The 12099-nt window shown below is 45.8% G+C and overlaps 1 protein-coding gene and 2 pseudogenes across 2 annotated transcripts in view; all 3 read right to left on the bottom strand.

Moving 5' to 3' along the window:
• Window positions 1–630, bottom strand: part of Setdb1 (SET domain bifurcated histone lysine methyltransferase 1) — a 35328-nt gene extending 34698 nt beyond the window's left edge. For both annotated transcript variants that reach the window (XM_045137956.1, XM_045137957.1), the window contains exon 1: window positions 442–630. The gene's annotated coding sequence lies outside the window, so the exon portion shown is untranslated. The remainder of the gene's footprint in view (window positions 1–441) is intronic.
• A 5267-nt stretch (window positions 631–5897) lies between these two features.
• LOC101600676 lies at window positions 5898–7343 on the bottom strand (annotated as a pseudogene).
• A 2290-nt stretch (window positions 7344–9633) lies between these two features.
• Window positions 9634–10951, bottom strand: LOC123455979 (annotated as a pseudogene).
• Between the last annotated feature and the right edge of the window lie 1148 nt (window positions 10952–12099).

The following is a 12099-nucleotide window of genomic DNA, read 5'->3' as shown; positions in this document are numbered from 1 at the left end:
TTCCAGGTCAGCCTGGGCTAGTGTGAGACCCTACCTCGAAAAAAAAGCAACGAAGAAACAAAGAGAAAGCTTTAATATCTCAGCACACAAAAGCTTGCGGGCGGGGGGGAGGAGTTTTTCCCTAAAGAAAAAGGAAACAAAACGATCTGGAACTCAAATGTCCACCGTGCAAAGAAGCCACACGTTTAGTCTCAACTGCTCCTTCGCTGACAGGACTGAAGCGACACTGCAGAATGCTCTAGTCCTCAGCGTCCCCTCCCCGCCTCGGCCCCTTCCCACGCCCACGCCGCGCTACCCACTGCCCGGGCGGCTTCCCGCACCCGTTACCCGGCCGGCCCGGCCCCGCCCCGCCCCGCTCCGCTCCGGGCCAAGTTGTTTTCCCACGGTCGCCCGCTCTCCCACGAACAAAACATTCCAGAGCAACCATGACTCTCGGAATACCTCTACGAGGGTTCCCCCAACACCCTCCTGCTTCCAGATGCACCGGCTCGGGGGCCCCAAGCAGAGCCAGAACTCACGACTCCGCGGGGTGGCTTTCGGCTTTGAAGCGAAAGGCAGAAAACTGAAGGGGAAAAAGGGAGCTGGGGGGGGGAGGGGAAGAAGCGTGAGGGAGAGAGAGGGGGGGAAAAAAAAGCAAAAGAAACTCCCGGAAACAAGTATCTTGCGCCCTTCCGGCGGCGGCGACGGTAGCCGAGCGGGGTCAAATTCAAAGCGTCCCGGATCCTCCCAGGTGATTTTTGCATGCGGAAGGCGGGGCTTCCCAGGGCACGCAGCTGATTGGCTGGGTAACGTGGGTGTGGTCAGGAGTATTTTACTGAAGCCCCGCCCCCAAGAGTTTTAACGATGGTTCATTTATTTTTATTTTTATTTACTTGAGAGAGGAAAAGAGGCAGAGCGAGAGCGAGCAAGAGAGAGAGAGAGAGAGAGAGAGAGAGAGAGAGAGAGAGAGAGAGAGAGAATGGGCACACCAGGGCCTCCAGCCACTGTAAACTAACTCCAGAGGCATGCGCCACTTTTGTGCATCTGGTTTAGTGGGTCCTGGGGAATCAAACCAAGGTCCTTTAGCTTTGCAGGCAAGTGCCTTAACTGCTAAGCCATCTCTCCAACCCGATAGTTCATTTATTGTGATTTTGTTGTTACTGTTGTTAAGAGTATTTTGATGTGGGGTCGGTGTACCCACTTGCTCTCTCTCTTTCACTCTCAAATATATAAATATTTTAAAAAAATACTTTGAGGGCAGGAGAGATGGCTTAGTGGTTAAGGCCCTTGCCTAGGAATTCTAAGAAACCAGGTTCAGTTCCCCAGGACTCGTGTAAACCAGATGCACAAAAAGGTGCTTGAGGTCTGGAGGTCCTTTGAAGAGACTGAAATCCCTGGCACACCCATTCTGTGGGTGCTGGGGAATCAAGCCTCGAACCAGGGTCCTTAGGCTTCACGTCTCTCAGCCCTTCCATCCCTCCCTCTCTCCCTTCCTTCCTTTCTTTCTTTTTTAACTAATTTATTCGCAAGCACAGAGAGATAGAAGAGTGACAGATAGAATGGGCATGTCAGGGCCTCTAGCCTCTGCAAACAAACTCCAGACACATGTCACCCTGTGCATCTGGCTTTACCTGAGTACTGAAGAATCAAATTCAAGTCCTTAGGCTCTGAAGGCAAGTGCCTTAACTGCTAAGCCTTCTTTTCAGCCCCTCTTTCTATATGTCTCTTTCTCTCTTTCAAGTAAATAAATATTTAAAATTAAAAATATTTTGATGGTGGCACATGACTTTAATCCCAGCATTGGAGTGGGAGAGGTAGGCGGATCGCCGTGAGTTCGAGGCCACCCTGAGACTACAGAGTGAATTCCAGGTCAGCCTTGGCTAGAGCAAAACCCTGTCTTGAAAAAACTATATATATATATATATATATATATATATGGTTCAGCATTTCAGATGCTTGCTGGCAAAGCCTCAAGACTGGGTTTCAATTCCCCAGTACTCACATAAAGCCACATGCATTAAGTGGCCCATGTGTCTGGAGTTCCTTTGCAGAGACTGGAGGCCCTATCACCCCCATTCTCTCCCACCCTCCCTCTCTCTCTCTCTCTCTCTCTCTCTCTCCTTACAAATGAATATTTAAAAAAAAAATTTAAGGCCTGGGGAGGACTGGAGAGATGGCTTAGTGGTTAAGTGCTTGCCTATGAAGCCTAAAGATCCTGGTTCCAGGCTCAATTCCCCAGTGCCCATGTAAGCCAGATGCACAAGGTGGCGCATGTATCTGGAGTTAGTTTGCAGTGGCTGGAGGCCCTGGTGCACCCATTCTATCTCTCTTCCACTTTTTCTGTCGCTCTCAAATAAATAAATAAAATAATTTTTAAAAAGAGATAATTTAGCAGTTAAAGCACTTGCCTGCAAAACCAAAGGATCCTGGTTTGATTCTCCAGGACCCAGGTAAGCTAGATGCACAAAGGGGCACATGCATCTGGAGTTCGTTTGCAGTGGCTGAAGGACTTGGGGTGCCTATTCTCTCCTTCCCTCTCCCTCTCTCTCTCTCTCTGCCTCTTTGTCTCTCTCAAATAAATAAATAAAATATATATTTTAAAAATTGGAAGGGTACTTAATAGGTTGATATTGTATATATGTAAGTACAATGATTGTGAGGGGGAGGTAATATGATGGAGAATGGAATTTCAAAGGGGAAAGTGGGGGGGAGGGAGGGAATTACCACGGGATTTTTTTTTATAATCATGGAAAATGCTAATAAAAATTAAAAAATAAAAAATAAAAATAAACTTTAAATGAAAAAAAAATTGGAAAAAATAAAAAGAGCCAGACACGGTGACACATGCCTATAAACCCACCACACAGGAGGCAGAGGTAGGAGGTTCACCATGAGTTCAAGACCACTCTGAGACTACATAATGAATTATAGGTCATCCTGAACTAGAGTGAAACTCTATGTCAAAAAGAAAAGATAGAAAGAAGAAAGGAGGAAGGGAGGGAGGAAGGGAAAGAAAGGAAAGGAAAGGAAAAGAGAAAGGAGAAAGAAATCTGGGTGTGGTGGCACATGCCAGCACTTGGGAGGCAGAAGTAGGAGGATAGCCATGACTTCAAGGACAGCCTGAGAAAACAGTGACTTCTAGGTCAGCCTGAGCTAGAGTGAGACCCTACCTTAAATAACCAAAATAAGGGCTGGAGAGATGGCTTAGCGGTTAAGCGCTTGCCTGTGAAGCCTAAGGACCCCGGTTCAAGGCTCGGTTCCCCAGGACCCACGTTAGCCAGATGCACAAGGGGACGCACGCATCTGGAGTTGGTTTGCAGTGGCTGGAAGCCCTGACGCGCCCATTCTCTCTCTTTCTCTCTACCTGCCTCTTTCTCTCTCTGTCTGTTGCTCTCAAATAAATAAAAATGAACAAATTAAAAAAAAATAACTTACTGGGATGGATGGATATTTTAGCAATTAAGGTGCTAGCCTGCCAAACCTAAGGACCCAGGTTTGATTACCCCAGACCCAAGTAAGCCAGATGCCCAAGGTGGTTTATGCTTCTGGAGTTTGCAGTAGCACACCCATTTTTTCTCTTTCCCTCTCTCTTTCTCTCTCAAATATAAATAAAAATAAAACAAAAAATATCTTTCTCTGGTTGTAAGCCGTACATCTCTATAATCATTTGTTCTGGATTCTTGTAGACATATTAGCCATTAGGCTAGATCTACATACAAGATTTTATTTACTTACTGTGGGGTACATTTGTACGTCAGAGTTCCCCTTTCCTGAGATTTTTCCTGCCTTCCAGTGTCAAGACTATTAACACTTCTCTGACCATGTCAGTTTATTCCTTTTTGAAAATTTTCTTTGAGAGAGAGAAAGAGTGAGGTAGAGAGACAAAATGGGTGTACCCCTGCAAATGAACTCCAGATGCACGCACCACCATGTGTATCTGGCTTACATGGGTTCTGAGGAGTTGAACCTGGGTCCCTAGGCTTCAAAGGCAAGAGCCTTAACTGTTAAGCCATCTCTCCAGCCCCGTTTTTTTTTTTTTTTAATAAGTAACACATTTTCTTTTTATTTGACAGAGAAAGAGGGAGAGAGAAAGAGAGAGAGAGAGAGAGAGAGAGAGAGAGAGAGAGAGAGAGCGCACGCACGCACCAGGGCCTCCAGCCACTGTAAAAGAAATCCAGACATATGCGCCCCAGTGCATCTGGCTAACGTGGGTCCTGGGGAATTGAATCTGCGTCCTTTGGCTTTGCAGGCAAATGCCTTAACCACTAAGCCATCCCTCCAGCTCCCCCTTTTTTGGGGGGGTTATGTAGAAAAGCAATTTATTCCATTATAAGCACTTACAGGTTAGTTATGGGGAGTAACAAGCCTGAAGGTTAAACAGGTCACCCAAAAATGGAGATGGTATCAAACTAGTGGTGGTCAATGACTAACCCATAAGAAAAAGCAACTCATATGAAAGATTAATTTAATTTTAAAAACAAATGCAAACTATCAATTCACTTTCTCAACTTGACAGTTCGCCTGTGGTATAACATGCAGGTAAAAACATACATCTTTACAACTAGGTGGTCTCAAGTTAAAATAACAAAACCAAACCAAAAACCATTTCACAGAAAGGAAAGGAATAATATTGAAACAACACAAGAAATACACTAATGAGCAAAATTGTATCAGGAACATGTAGTCTTGACTTAACAGAAGAAACCAAGAGGACAATGGTCTATATAGCAAAAATGTGCATCCTGGAAAGGCAGGCGTGAAGAATTTAGAGTAGGAAATCTATGGTTTGAGTCTCCCCTAATCCCTGAATAAAATTGATGTCTTGCAGTAGTTATCATGGCTCAGACACCTGCCTCACTTGCTCTATTCCTTAACTCACTCTAGCCTTTACTTAAAGAGTCTGAAAACCTTGGGGAATATAGCTTAAGAAGAAAAATAATCATGTATAATATACCCCTTTCTGTAGCTACTTTAGACTTGGGTTTGTTACTAGAAAATGCCTGAAGAACGGGCTGGAGAGATGGCTTAGTGGTTAAGCACTTGCCTGTGAAGCCTAAGGACCCCGGTTTGAGGCTCGATTCCCCAGGACCCACGTTAGCCAGATGCACAAGGGGGCACATGCATCTGGAGTTTGTTTGCAGTGGCTGGAGGCCCTGACACGCCTATTCTCTCTCTCTTTCTCTCTATCTGCCTCTTTCTCTCTCTGTCTTGTCACTCTCAAATAAGTAAAATAAACAAAAAAATAAAAATAAAAAAGAAGGGCTGGAGAGATGGCTTCGCGGTGAAGCGCTTGCCTGTGAAGCCTAAGGGCCATGGTTCAAGGCTCGACTCCCCAGGACCCACGTTAGCCAGATGCACAAGGGGGCACACACATCTGGAGTTCGTTTGCAGTGTCTGGAGGCCCTGGTGCGCCCATTCTTTCTCTCTATCTGCCTCTTTCTCTGTCTGTTGCTGTCAAATAAATAAAAATTAAAAAAGAAAAAAGAAAATTCCTGAAGAAAATTTAAATATAAGTCTGTGGCTTTGTTGAATTAAGTCCCCTAATTAAGATTTAGAAAGCACCCACTGCTTGGGCTAAGAGCACTGTTGGTGGGACCTATTGTAGAGGGATAGCTAAACAAAGTCTGTGTCTCAAAACCAGTGTTCAGCTGGCAGAACTGCCATGCCTGGAAGACCTGGTGTTTGTAGGCAATCCCCTGGAAGAAAAGCATTCTGTTGGATTGAAGAGGCCACCAAGAGAGTTCCGAAACTAAAAAAGCTGGATGGTGAGTGACTGGTTGGCTTGCAGGTTTTCTAGCCGTGCAAGTTGAAATGTTGGCATAGGATTATATCAGGGAATAAAATGAAGAAAATGAAAAAAAAAAAAAAAAAACAGTGTTCTATCAATCTCAGGGTTCAGAGGGGGAAGAAAAGGGGGAGTCTAAAATCACAAGTGCAGACACATCTAGGATCCTCGTCCTTCTGGATCCACACTTCCTTTGGGGTCTTCTTCATTGTAAATGTTTTTTGCCATCTGCCAGATTTGCATTATACTGTCTTCTGATACAGAACCAGTCACCCAAGGTTCATTGGGACTCCAGGAGAAATCAGGTATCTTGGCAGTGTGCCCACCATGGAAAAACAACAACTCTGGTGGGCCATCTTCTGCATCTTCTGGGGATTGTTCTTCTCCAATTTTGCTTAAATCCCAGACATTCAACCTCCCATCATTACCACTGGAAGCCAAAACAGTCTCATTGTGAGGTGTTCTGGAATATTTCATCTTTATATGATTCAAAGGAATTGCAACTTCAGTTTCAGATTTCTAAGATCCCACAAGGCAACTGTCTTGTCAGCTGATCCTGTAGCAAGAATGAACTCACTGTATGGATTGGAAGACAGGCAGTTCACTTCAATGGTATGAGTATCAACTGAGTGGCTTGGTTTGGAAGTATTGTTTGAAGGAGTTTCCCAAATCATAAGTTTCTGATCATCAGCAACATACCCAAACAGAGACTCATGGAGCAGATGCCAGGAGACATCTTCTACTACTGCTGTGTGCCCTGTAAACATGGTCTTCGCCTCCACAACTTTTCCTGCCTTTGGAAGGGCACTGATGCCACACACCCCCGGCAGATGGTATGGTTATCTGAAGCGCTAAGTAAGTACCCACTGAGATTTGGGTTCCAAGAAAGCCCATAGCCTTCCTTCTGATGTCCACGGAGCTGCAAATCTGGATTGCATTCTCCAGAAGGGTCTAGTTTAGAAGGATGCTTTGACTAGTCAAAAACAAGAACATCGCTGGATGGAGTCTTTGTTGCAATGATGCAAGGGTTCTGGGGCATGTAACTGGCTCTGTTTACTTCTCCTTCATGGTTGATCTTGATTTCTTTTTCTTTTTATTTTTTTCAAGGTAGGGTCTCACTCTAGCCCAGGCTGACCTGGGATTCACTGTGGAGTCTCAGGGTGGCCTTGAACTCACAGCGATCCTCCCACCTCTGCCTCCCGAGTGCTGGGATTAAAGGTGTGCGCCACCACGCCCGGCTTGATCTTTATTTCTATTTCAATTTTCCCACTGACAGAGCCCAGGCCTCCATATTCTCCTCTCCCACTGTCGAGGTGGGATGCATCGACCTGAGCATCAGCCTCGGGGGCTGGAGCCCGGCTGTCACAAGGTGCTTTTGTTCCTCCGACGTGTGTACCCCCAGCACAAGCCGATGATTGCTCAAAATCTTCCCCTTCTGGTCTGGTTGCTCCTGGAAGCCACTGTGCAGTTAACCTGGGCCATGGCAAGGCATGGGTCATGACGAAGGCATAAAGAAACGGGTGCTCTTTTTCCATATTTTGTACTCCTCGTTGATCACGCGTTCTTCTACCGCGTCTCCAAACGCCGTTGCAGCGGCTGCGCGCGCGCCTGGACTGTTCCCGTAGCGATCACGCGCGGGAGCTCCGTCCTCACCCTGCCACGGGCAACCATTTTCTCAGGGGTCTGCTTAGCAACTCCGAGGACCAGACGAAGAGGAAAAAAGCCTCACCACGTAAGACTCAGCGATGCCCAGTGCAAAGTGTCCCCTAACTTTTTTTTTTTTTTTTTTCATTATTTCAAGACAGAACTACTGACCAGCAAGTGCAGACGACATGCTCTTGGCCTTTAAACCATGCCATGCAAGAGGCAGACCTAGGTTGTTGATCTCAAAACCTGGTGTCCTTCCTCCCCACTTTTTTTTTTTTTTCGAGGTAGGGTCTCACTCTGGTCCAGGCTGACCTGGAATTCACTATGTAGTCTCAGGGTGGCCTCAAATTTATGGTGATCCTCTTACCTCTGCCTCTGGAGTGCTGGGATTAAAGGCGTGCGCCACTACATTCCCCCCCGCCCCCTTTTTTTAAGTAAGGTCTTGTTCTAGTCCAGGCTGACCTGGAATTCGCTATATAGTCTCAGGGTGACTTTGAACTCACAGCAATCCTCCTACCTTAACCTCCTGAGTGCTGGGATTAAAGGCATGCACCACTACGCCCAGCTACCCCCATTCTTTCCCCTCTCTCTCTTTCTCTCTCTTTTTCTTTCTCTGTACAGAGAGAGAGTCTGTTTGTGAGAGAGAAAGAGGCAGAAAGGCAGAGAATGGGCATACCATGGCCACTAACCACTGCAAATGAACTCCAGAAGCATGTGCCACTTGGTGCATCTGACTCTACATGGGTCCTGGGGAGCAGGCAAGCACCCTAACAACTGAGCCATCTCTCCAGTCCCAGTTCATTCTTAATTTGCCTACTTACACAATTCATTCCAGCAGGTCCAATCCCAAATGGGTTCAAGACTACCTGTTACGAGCCGGGGGTGGTGGCGCACTCCTTTAATCCCATCACTCGGGAGGCAGAGGTAAGAGGATCACCGTGAGTTTGAGGCCACCCTGAGACTACCTAGTGAATTCCCAGGCCAGCCTGGACTAGAATGAGACCCTACCTGGAAAAACAAACCAAACAAACCAAACAAACAAAAACAAGAATATTTGATACTTTCTCAATAATCGTTTTGATTTATATCTGTTATGCCCAGATCATGGAGTCCCCAAAGACCACCAAGAGAGTCAGACACGTATGCAACAGCAAAGAGCTTTATTTTGGGCTTAAGCTCGGGCTCCAGACTTTACTAACGCAGTGGGTCCTTCCAAGAGCCCCAAATGGCATTGGAGAGGTGCTTTTATTAGGTTCAAACAAAGAAAAGGGGAATTTCAAACGTAGCAGTTACATGATTGGTTGACATTTAGCAAGACCATGTATGTTGCAAGCTGTAGCAGAGGCCGGTTAAGCAAATTTATCTATAGTCACAAGAGCCACAGGAATGTATAACATTTACTTGTTCCTTTTTGATTGGCCCATTGTAGTGATTATTTTGGGCACTGAGCAGTTTGTGGTTGTTTTTCTCAGTGACTACAAAATGCAGTGTCAGTAATTTGGGCCCTGCAGGGCAACAGAAACTTACTAATATTTTTAGTCTCTCATGGTGTTACTTTGGGTTGGGCTCTTCAATATCCACGGGTCCCGCTCTAGCTCTCTGCTAACTTGACCACCTCCCAGCTGGCATACATGCTTCCTCAGCCTCCTGATGCAAGAATACAGATATGGGCTGGAGAGATGGCTTAGTGGTTAAGCACTTGCCTGTGAAGCCTATGGACCCCGGTTTGAGGCTCGGTTCCCCAGGTCCCACGTTAGCCAGATGCACAAGGGGGCGCACGCGTCTGGAGTTCGTTTGCAGAGGCTGGAAGCCCTGGTGCGCCCATTCTCTCTCTCTCCCTCTATCTGTCTTTCTCTCTGTGTCTGTCGCTCTCAAATAAATAAATAAAAAATTTAAAAAAAAAAAAGAATACAGATATTGGCCTCTGACTCAGCACACTAAGGTGAGGAAGCCTCCTGACCCAAGGCCCTGGGTCCAGACCAAAGCAGTTAGTGATGCGATCATGCAATCACACTGCCCCACCCCCCTGGAGGCCCCTCCTATTCCTTTTCTCCCCTTATTTCTCTCTCTCCCTATCTTTCTTTATTTCTTTCTTTCTTTCAATGAATAGCTTTATTTTGCTTTGATATACATTTAGAAAATTAGTCTGAGAGGAGGTTTCATGGTGTAGACTAAAGGACTATGTACAAAATCAGGAGTTCCAAGCCAGCAGGAGAAAGTGCCTAGGCCCTTCCCATCACAGGGGAGGCGAGGTCTCTGATGGTTTTGGAGTTCTGCTGAGGGATGGTGCTGATTTTCAGGAGCTTGCATCCTTATTCTTTTTATTAGTTATTTATTTATTTACTTGACGGGGGGAGAGACAGAGTGAGAGAATGGGTGCGCCAGGGCTTCCAGCCACTGCAAACTCCAGACACGTGCGTCCCCTTGTGCATCTGGCTAATGTGGGTCCTGGAGAATTGAACCTGGGTCCCTGTAGCTTTGCAGGCAAACGCCTTAACTGCTAAGCAATTCCCCCAGCCCGCATACTTATTCTTGATGGCAGTGAGTTTCGTTAAGTTCTCGTTGACTTTCACCACATTTTTGGCCATATACTACATGACTTCTAAGACCTCATTCTCTGTGTAATACTGCTGCTTTAGTTCTGTGTTCCTTGGCTCGGCAGCTTCTGCTGCCACCTGGGAAGGGAGGTAATACAGCTCGTCAAGAGTCAGCTCCGTCAGGTACTTGGCTAAGGTGTGCTGCTCCGCGTCAACCTCCCCAGCTGTCGCTGCTCGCCTTAGGAAGCGTAGAGGTAAGGGTTGTCCCAACTCAACTTTCAGCCCTTTCAAAATAAGTCTCGGGCTGCAGAGATGGCTTAGCGATTAAGGCATTTGCCTGCAAAGCTAAAGGACCCAGGTTCAATTCCCCAGGACCCACGTTAGCCAGATGCAAAAGGGGACACATGTATCTGGAGTTTGTTTGCAGTGGCTGGAGGTCCTGGTGCACCTATTCTCTCTTTCTCTGTCTCTATCAAGTAAATAAATAAAAATAAAATATTAAAAAATCAAAGTCTCCACTTTTTGGATCTATAAGCATTGTCTGTGATGTAAACAAAGTCTTCCATGTTTGGAGAAAACATCTCCTCGTAATCCTGACCAGCTGCAGCTTCTTCTGGGAAACAGGCTGAATGTGTAAAAAAAAAAAAAAAAAAAAAAAAATCACACATATCAACAGAGTTTCCTGCAGCAGCCAAAACTTGGAATGGACTTGGACCAGCTAAGGAAGGCACGCATAGGTCCGTTTACGACGGACTGCAAAACCTCCATAGACAGTGGTGGATATCCAGTCGTGGTCGCTGCAGAGCTGAGGGTCTCCTTATCAGTATCCTCAACCCTGCAGAGCAGAGGTTCCCTTCCTTCATGCAGACATCCCGGGGGTGGGAGAAGAGCTCTTTGGAGCCCATATTTCTGCCTGTACTGGTTTCACAGAGGCAGTGAGCTCCAGTGGTTTGCTGACAGTGGTCGCTTTGATGTTCTGGGCTTTCTTTCTTTTTATTTTCATTTATTTTATTTATTTGAGAGTGACAGAGAGAGAGAGAGAGGGAGAGAGAGAGAGAATGGGCATGCCAGGGCCCCCAGCCACTGCAAACGAACTCCAGCCGTGTGTGCCCCCTTGTGCATCTGGCTAAGAGGGGTCTTGGGGAATCAAGCCTCGAACCCGGGTCCTTAGGATTCACAGGCAAGCACTTAACCGCTAAGCCATCTCTCCAGTCCGTAAGCTTTCTTTAGCTGGTCGTGCTCTTCCGGGTTCAACTTTATTTCTAATTTCCTCCAATATCACATACTAACAGTCACAGGGCCCTCAGCTTTAGGATTAACTCCTATGTCGGTATTCTGCAAATCACTGGGCACCCTGATACTGAAAACTTAAAATAGGGGTAGTCATGAGCCCTAGTGGTGTAACGGGTGAAACGTCCACTGCTGTCTGGCTAAATGTATATATGCTATTCTTATTAAACTGCTCAGTAAGCATTTCTATTAATGTTGGTGCCCTTATATTAATGCTACTCTCATTTTTAGTAGAGAATCTTCTCTTTTCAGATGGCAGTGACCTTGGGATGACTCAGAAGGCATCATGGTGCTGGAAAGAAGTGACCGGAGTGCTCAGCACTGCAATATCTCTATCACACCTTCCAAGGCTCAGGGTCTATTGTGGAAGAGGTGGCAGAAAGAATGTAAGAGCCAAAGGAAGGGTAGGACTTCTTACTCCTCCAGACACAAAATGGCCTGGATATTCATGACCTCACAGTGCCTGACACTACTTAAATAAGACCATCATAATAGGAGGAAAAGATGATGACATCAAAATAAAAGAGAGACTGATTAAGAGGGGGAGGGGATATGATGGAGAATGGAGTTTCAAAGGGAAAAGTGGAAGGAGGGAGGACATTGTCATGGGATATTTTGAATAATCATGGAAGTTGTTAATAAAAAAAAATTGAAAAGAAAAAAAAAATATGCTATGTGTGATGACCCTACCTCAGGGAAAGAAAAATGGGGCTGGAAAAAAAAGTCAGCAATGTTAGCCTCAGGAGCCTTGATTTTGGGATGAAAAATCCTGAAAACAAGACTATCTAGTTTTTTAATTTTAATTTTAATTTTTTAAAATGTTTTTTTGAGGTAGGGGTTTCTAACTCAGGCTGACCTGGA

This window comes from Jaculus jaculus, chromosome 19, assembly GCF_020740685.1.
Source record: "Jaculus jaculus isolate mJacJac1 chromosome 19, mJacJac1.mat.Y.cur, whole genome shotgun sequence".
NCBI lineage: Eukaryota > Metazoa > Chordata > Mammalia > Rodentia > Dipodidae > Jaculus > Jaculus jaculus.
Note: the sequence above shows the minus strand (reverse complement) of the source record. Positions and strands in the feature narration are given on the sequence as shown.